Raw genomic sequence first — 8988 nt, forward strand, 5'->3', positions numbered from 1 at the left:
TTTGGAGGTCGTAATTACCCTCATACGCTTTGTGATCCACCCTTTAAGGCAAGGGTTTGAGCCACGGTTGTTCAACGGTCCAAACCCGGACTGACCCGGACCGGACCGGCAAGAACCGGAGACCGGATTAGCTTGAAAGTAAAACCCGGAGACCGACCCGACTATAACAGGACCAGACCTGACCCGGACCCGGTGAACCGGTCCAAACCCGGACCCGGTGAACCGGTCCAAACCCGGACCCGGACCGTTAATACACGAATGTCAGTTATAATTTCCAGAAAGCAACAAAAATAATCAAAACACAACTTTCTTCAATATTTTAACCATGAATGAATTCAAGAATAAACTGAGATTACATATTACCATAAAATATTTGCAACAATAAATCAAATAAAATGTTAAAAAAAAAGAAAAAATTAAAACCCCTGATGAATGATGATGTTTGCATAGAAGATAAAGTATAATTGCTCCTTGTAATTCATGGTATTACCATCATCATGGATGCTCACAATCAAGAACGCTGGATTAGGACCCTCTGAAATCGTGGTGTTGCGATTTGTGACAAAGGTTAGTTGAAGATCTTGAGGTAGATAAGTAGTTTATTCATGGATTTACAAGTTCGATTGGAGGAGGTCAGTATTTGGAGATAGAAATTAAAAACTAAGAAGAGAGAAAGGCATGGAGGCGTTGGAAGTAGGAGGAAGTTTATAAATTGTAACCCTAATTTGTTTTGTTGAGCCCTTAAATACACAACATATACGGCAGAGTTGGGCCATGGCACTTTACAGCTTATATCCGGTCCACGGTCCAGAACCGGTTTTTCCCGGTTTTAGACCGGCCCGACCTACAGACCGGATTTAACAAATATGAAGACCGGAGACCGGACCAGTTGGGTATAGGTCCGGTTCAGTCCGGTTCACCGGGTCGGGTCACTTTTTGAACAGCCCTAGTTGTAGATGCGTAATCTAATAAACGGCGTTATATAATTTAGCGCTCAATGATGAATAATATAATTCTCAAATATAAACATATGATTCTCCAACGTTACTTATATTAAGAAATATCAAATTACAACACAACATCAACTAGCGTCTTCACAAGAGTACTTGTGGATGCTAAATTACAAATTAAGGGATAGATGGTCGATTATCTCTATGATCGGATGGGCTCGCCGTGCTAAGACTAATGTTATGCTACTCTAATATAAGACTAAGAATATATGATCTAAAGATAGACTAAGTTGTAGTTGTAGTTATAGTAGTATTTGTTGTTTGAGTTGTCTCTTCTGCGAATGGATGCCTCTCGTATATATAGGTAACACCCGGTTCCTTTGTCACTACTTCTTAGTGCGGAGGCAGTTGAATAACCGCCTAGTCTTCTTGAAACTTCATCCAGGCGCTTGATATAGCATCCCTTAGCTCAGTGTTCTTCTCTTTGGACTTCGTTTATCTTCTAAATGGATCAACATGATCAGGCCCAATGACTTATTCTTTAATCGATAGGCTCACATACCCTTAAAATAATAAATTTAGTACCTTAACTAAATTAGGCGCTAACATAATGATAATAGGACTATAACATGTTTTGGTTAGTATGAAACAGGTTGACGAGGAAAAGAATACCTAGGTTCATTCACCTATATGAATTTTGTTACCGGAAGGGTAGATTGTAAGTAATATAAAGCAAAACTTAGTTAAGAGTCTTAATTTTAACATTAGAACATGAAACCCAGATGCATTGACCGACCCTGCTTACGACACATTCATAGGAATACAAAAATTTTCATTTAAAACCGTACTATTGTCTTAAGTTTAAGACGGGTCAAGTAATTAGAATATAACACGAAAGTAAAATGCAGAAGAAAAATCAACAATTGTGTTTTTGTATGTACAAGTTAAATGATAATATTAAGGGGGTGTTTGTTTCAACTCATAAAAGTATGATGTATGAGTTTGGAATGAGCCAAACTCATACTAGGTGTTTGTTTGGCAAAAATAGGGGTTTCATACTCATACCTCAAACCTATGAAGTATGGGTTTCTCATACTCAATGGGGGAGGTGTGTATGAGATTGATACCCGTGGGTATCAAATAATAAAACTAAAGTCCGTGAAAAAAAACTTATATGGAACATTTTACATGAAACTTTTTATACATTTATTTGATCAAATATTCATTTTCATGATTTTTCAATATCAAAAATAATTATTTTTAATGTTGTATTTTAGAATTTTTAAACTTTGATGAATTTTAACCTCATTCCACTCAAAATTGAAACAAACACAGGTGTGAGGAATAAGTTCCAAACTCATACAACCCAGATATGATCTCTGATTCCAAACTCATACCCACGCGCTAACCAAACGCACCCTAATTAATCTGTTTTATTAGTAAGATGGATACATCCGATGAAGCATGAACCACATCCTGCTTCCCCATGAATGATAATAACACTCTTACTTAAGCACATGCCAACCACATAATCATCATCACTCAACGTTAAAAAAACTCACCAGTGCCATGGCTCACAATGGCCAACTAAAACTAAGCCAGCCACTCCTAAAATCTTGACAACCCAGTAAGAAACCAGATATTGATGTACCTTTGAGATAAGGAAATCTCTAGTTTACTCTTTTAAACCCGACTTATAAATTCTCAACATTCATCAATCATAACTAACATTAACAACTATCCAGGGGCGGAACCAGGAATCGTACGAACCTAGGGCTAATTTTTTTTCTTTCAAGGTCGAAATATACTAGTAGGCTTTTTAAGTCGATAAGTATACATGCTTTTTTACCTGATATTATTTTGGCGTATATTTTATGTGGCATTTTCGTGATGTTTTTTATCCATACATGACAAATTTCGTGTTTTAAGTTGGTATTTTATCCACTTTTCAATACTCGATTACTTGTAAGTCATAAACTAAATAAACTATTTTATAGTTATTCAAGTAATTAAAGCGAGTACCACTTAAATTGCGTTTGTAAGACGATATTAGTGAACTTCATTTTCAATGATGTACATATAATATGTTTTCTTACTTGCCCGTAACTCACTTGTTAGACCTGAAATGATATACTTGTATATTAAAACGAGTTGGAGAGTTAAAATTGATGCTTATATCTCCACAAAAGAAAACAAGATCCAATCCGCCGGTTTCATTGGCTAAGATAGGCAAAAAATTAATTGCTCAAAATGCATGTTCATGTGAGATGAAAACGATAACTAAGGCTATGTTTGGCAAAATATTTCAGGTACCTGATTTGACCAAGCAACCTGATTTAACTAATATTTCAGGTAGTTGTTTTACCTAGTGCTTTTTGGTAAAGTCATTTCAGGTACCTGAAATGACTTTTCAGGTACCTGAAATGAAAAGCTACTCCAGGTAGCTTTTTAAAGTTCCAGGTAGCTGAAATGTTCTACTTAACATATTTACCCTTTTATTTAAATTAATTTGGTATAATTATTAATGTCTTTTTATGTCATTTTACAAAAAAACCAGTTACCTTTTCAGTTAGTTTTACCAAACACTTTACAATTAATCAGCTACCTTATCAGTTTCCAATTTTCAGGTACCTTTTTAATTTCAGTCACCTTATCAGGTTTCAGGTACCTTTTCAGATTTTAGGTACCTTTTCAGTCAGTTTTACCAAACAGGGCCTAAAGAAAAATACGGGCATAATAAGCTTAGGCAAAAAAAAAATACTATTTAGTTGGAGATGGAGAAACTAGCAAGTCAATGTATATAACATATTGAACGAAACTTTAAAGGTAAAAATAATAACGCCAAACAAAATCCCCGCGTAAAGAATCGAACCCAGGCCTTTTCTGTGAAAACTGAAAGCAACACCACTATGACAAACTAAATTAATTGATTCTTTACTACTCTATTATGTATATGTAATTTTTTTCTCTGGAAACCACTAGGGCTATAGCCCTAGTAGAATGGGCCTGGATCTGCCCCTGCAACTACCCTACCTCTCTCTCTCTCCATACATTCCTTCAATTTTTAATAACTCAAAAATGGTCGCTTCAACAATGGCCTTGTCATCAGGAGCGGAACCAGGAATTCAATCGACCTAGGGCTAAACTTTAAAATATACAAAATGCTACTCCCTCCATACCACACCAATGGTAACATTGACTTTCTCACACTTGTTGAGACACGTTTTGCAACGTGAATATCTTTAGTTACACATTATTAAAAATTATAAAAATTTGATATTCTTATAGCATTCATGATAATAAATCAAACAATATCTCACACGACTATATTTTGGCTATAGATTAAGAATAATATCGAAGATTTCCTACGACCATGAATAGTGCCAAGATTCTCAATGTTACCATTGATATGGTATGGAGGGAGTATTTTAATTTCTTGAGTTTTGTAATACAAGACTACGAATGTACGATATAGACTTGGTAAATCGATACTTATGAAAAGGTTTTATGGATATTTGTAATACATACAAGCAGTGGCGGAGCCAGGATTTGAACTTAGGAGGGGCGAAAAATTTTAGGGGGGGCGAACGACTAATTTCATAAGTCACCCTCGAAAAAATTTCGAAAAATTTAACTAAAAACTTCGAAATTTCATTCGCCAGGGGGGGCGACCGCCTCTGTTAGCCCCCCCTCCCAGCTCCACCACTGCATACAAGAGTACATTTTACGTATTAGTTTTGTAGTCTTTGAGACAAATATAAACACTTAATAAAAAGTACAAGTTATTTTGAAAACATAATTAAATTCTAGAATAAGACGGTGTTACACCGTAAGACGGTCCATTTTTGAGTTCTCTTGAAACCGTCTTATAGTGTGAGACCGTCTTATACAAGAATTACTATTTTGATAATTATATGCTCCATACGATTTTTATAATGGAGAAACTATGTAATAATATTTTTCATACGATAACTCACTTGTTGCCGTAAAATGCCTGATATTGATGGGAAAAAAAAGAATAATAGTTGTCAACAAGTGAAAGAAACAAAAATACAAACAAAATTAACTTAACTATGGAGATTTGAACCTGGGTGGATTGTGAGAAAACACAATAGAAAACCACCAGACTACTATGTTACTACTGATTCTCTACTACTTCAAATTTTATATATTTTTTGTTTTCTCAGAAATTACTCGGGCTATATGGGCTATAGCCCTAGTAGCCTAGCCCCGATTCCGCCCCTGCTTGTCATCCCCTTCTTTGGCAGGGAAGGCAGTAAACCTCGGTCCAAACGTCTCGGAGATCGTAGGCGAAGGCAGAATCACCATGAGAAAAACCGGGGGCAAGCCAAAGCCAGTAACATCAACAAGCCCATGGTATGGCCCTGACCGAGTCAAATACTTGGGACCATTCTCCGGAGAGGCTCCAAGCTACCTCACTGGAGAATTCCCTAGTGACTACGGTTGGGACACTGCTATCATTTCTGCTGACCCAGAAACCTTTGCCAAGAACCGTGAACTCGAGGTGATCCACGGCAGGTGGGCCATGTTGGGGGCATTGGGTCGCGTCTTCCCAGAGTTGTTGGCACGTAACGGGGTTAAGTTTGGGGAAGCGGTCTGGTTCAAGGTCGAGTCACAGATATTCAGTGAAGGTGGGCTTGACTACTTGGGTAACCTAAGCTTAGTCCATGCCTAGAGCATACTAGCCATATGGGCATGTCAGGTTATTTTGATGGGTGCAGTAGAGGGATACCGGGTAGCGGGTGCGCCACTCGGAGAGGTAGTAGACCCACTATACCCAGGAGGGAGTTTCGACCTGCTAGGATTGGCAGATGAGCCTAAGGCATTTGCAGAGTTAAAGGTGAAGGAAATAAAGAATTGGAGGTTGGCAATGTTTTCGATGTTCGGGTTTTTTTTACAGGTAATTGTGACTGGTAAGGGTCATTTGGACAACCTTACCGATCATCTTGCCGATCCCGTTAACAACAATGCTTGGGCCTTCGCCACTAACTTTGTCCCGGAAAGTGAAGTATTTTTTTTTTCTCTTGTAACACTCCGCCTCAAACCGGGTCGGGAGCGGTTACTTATGATAGCTCATCAGGCTGTATACATGGCCTACAAATCAACACGGGTCCTTTATAGCGCATTTTGTCCTCACCCATGCGCATCCCGGGAACCTTCCCAGGAGGTCACCTATCCTAAGACTACTCCCAGCCAAGCACGTTTAACTGTGGAGTTCTTTTGCATGGATGACCATAAAAGAAAGTGCACTTTGTTGATATGAGTAGTACTTCCAATCCCTTTAAGCACTAGTCATTTAAGCCTATCAATGGACCTCTTCAATTAACGTTGGGTGTTACAATCACCCCCACTTGAAGAACGCAACGTCCTCGTTGCGCCTGAGAGCATAACCGCTAACCCAGAATCCTCCCCCGCTAGGTGGGTGATCACAATGGAGCGTATAACAACTGCCTCATATCACCACACGGTCGCAAGGTTGCTCTTATACCAACTGTAACAACCCGGATTTTCACAAGACTTAATTAAACTAATGGCGGAAAATTAATTAAGTCTAATAATCATTATTGAATAAAATAAGGAAATAAGAATCGCTATGGATTATACAAAGTATTTCGAGACTTATGTCTCATTACAAAGCTTAGAAATTGTGTCCAACATTAATTAAAATTTATTCAGTTCACAAGATCACTACGGTTTCAGATTAAACTTCTCAATCACTCCCCTTGGTCATATCCTCATCTTGGATTCCTGAAAAAAAAAATATCAACAACACGCTGAGTGCGAGCAACCTAACCGTTCTATTAACATCCCTAATAATTCAAAAGCATACATGCAAATTAGATCAATGATGCGTAAACAAGAGTCACATAATACGCATAACACATAAATCTCATATTCTAGTTTGTTTAATCATGTGAGTGAATAGAACAATTATAAAATAAAACCTTGTGGTAGCCATTTGATTTTGAAAATCACTTTTCACATAAGCATCCAATATACACATGAGTCGAGGCTCCGTAGTGTATAATTATACATGCCCGGCTTGCATCTCACCTGACATATACAATTATCCACCATACTCGTAGACCGTGTCAATCCTAAGATAGTTTACATCTCACACCAGAGGGCTTGGCAGGGCCGGACTCCTTAGTATAAATCAACTTACTTATCTGATAGCATAAAGGAGTGAACTGCAAGTGACCTGATAGCCCACAAGTCACGGCACCTTGCACACCCGGCAATAAAGCTCGCGAATGTGCACACTAGCATCAAGCATAGTGCTGGTGATATCTAAAGGAAGTACGAGACTGATCAAGTCCCTGTCTATAAATGGCCAAACACTCGCTACTCTCGGAACACCAACGACTGTACTCGGCCTATCCGGCGCTACATCATGTGTCCTTCGTACGCCGATCGACACTTCTCATTAGACAACTCCATCAAGAAGTTGGCTATTCTATACTCTAAGGCCCCATAAAGAACACCTCTCGAGCTATCCCGTATACTAAGACTCCTAAGTATCATTATAGCACAGTCGCCCATGTAACCACACATAACTATCACATTTTATTTGTTACCTCATGTGATGGTGTCACGACACGGATCGTTAAATTACAATAACTTTGTCTTAAAGTTCATTATCATCCTTAAAGGATATTTATTCCAATATTTTATAATTATAATCATAATAATATTGGGAATGACACATATAACATAAATAGAATGCAGATTATAATAGCCATATAAAATTAACAATTCAACAATAAAGCATCAAATAACAATAAACATGTCATGGCATAAAACATTAAACATTGTATTTTAATATTTCACTCTAAGGTCATTATTATCATTTAAACTTAACAAATATGGAAAAAGCATAATACTTAATGAATATATAAAATGTATAGTAAACGATAATGTAAATTGTGGTTTATATATTTATCATATTAATGAGCAAATTATAAAATGTGTCATAAACAATTGAATTATTAACTCATTTAACAAGTAAGTTAGTCGATACATATTATTACAAGATATAAGTAAATTTAGTGGTCTAATGTTTCTAATTCATTTTTAATATAAAACAAACTTATGGAACACAAATTTAAACATAATCAATATAATTAGCATAAACAAGTTTTGTAAGATTAATGAGGTTAAGAGAAAGATTAGGTTACATCTTTTGGAATGTGATGAAGTGAGAAATTAATATGAAGTATGGAATGATAATAACCTTAAGCTTGAATCGAAAAATTATTAACCAAATTCTTCTTCTTTTTCTCCTTTTTGTTATTAGTAGAAATAGAAGTAAAAGTAATAGTAGAAGTTTTAGAGATGTTTTTTTATAGAGATAGTAGTTGAAGTAATACTAGAAGTTTAGTGATTTTTAGAGAGGGATGATCTTTATTTGGCATTGTAAACTATGAATCACCCATCTATTTATAGGAAAAAGGATGACAATAATTTAATGCATAATTGAATGCCATTAATAGCAAGTTGTTAGCAAATTAATCAAGTGGGGGGAGGTGTATTCATCAAGTGGGTGGGGGTAGTAACCAGTTAATGTATTATACAACAGGTTGTATATACAACTTATTCAGTGTTGTGGAGCTTTGTTACAAAGTTGTCGAGCTATATTAACAAAATTATCGAGTTATGATACAAAGTTGTTGAGCTAAACAGAATAATTATTAAGCTCAATAACTTCGTAAAATAACTCAATAACTTGTAAAATAACTCAAAAACTCTGTGTGAGAGCTCGATAACTTTGACGCGGTTGTACATAACTCTTATACAACCAGTTGTAGGATAATATTTGTGGGTAGTAACCAAGTTGATAAAGGTAGTAATGAGCAAGTGGAGAAAGTGGGCAAGTGGATTAGTATACAACGAATCTAATCTTCCCAATACGGTCATTATGCATTCATGATCATCAGTTAAAAATATTACCATTACGACAAGCTCGTAAAAATAATAAATCTAGGCTTTTGAAACGCATCAATCAGAGTCCGGATGA

General features: G+C 36.5%; 1 long non-coding RNA gene and 1 pseudogene across 1 annotated transcript; one reads left to right on the forward strand and one right to left on the reverse strand.

Annotated features, from left to right (window-relative positions):
• Nucleotides 1–4028: 4028 nt before the first annotated feature.
• Nucleotides 4029–6493, forward strand: LOC141602135 (chlorophyll a-b binding protein, chloroplastic-like; annotated as a pseudogene).
• Nucleotides 6494–6519: 26 nt separating this feature from the next.
• On the reverse strand, nt 6520–8773 carry LOC141598467 (uncharacterized). The gene is made up of 2 exons (XR_012523532.1): nt 8150–8773; nt 6520–6719 (listed from the first exon to the last, which is right to left on the reverse strand). It is a non-coding gene; the product is annotated as an uncharacterized LOC141598467 (long non-coding RNA).
• Between the last annotated feature and the right edge of the window lie 215 nt (nt 8774–8988).

The sequence above is a fragment of the Silene latifolia genome, chromosome 9 (genome assembly GCF_048544455.1).
Source record: "Silene latifolia isolate original U9 population chromosome 9, ASM4854445v1, whole genome shotgun sequence".
Classification (NCBI taxonomy): Eukaryota; Viridiplantae; Streptophyta; class Magnoliopsida; order Caryophyllales; family Caryophyllaceae; genus Silene; species Silene latifolia.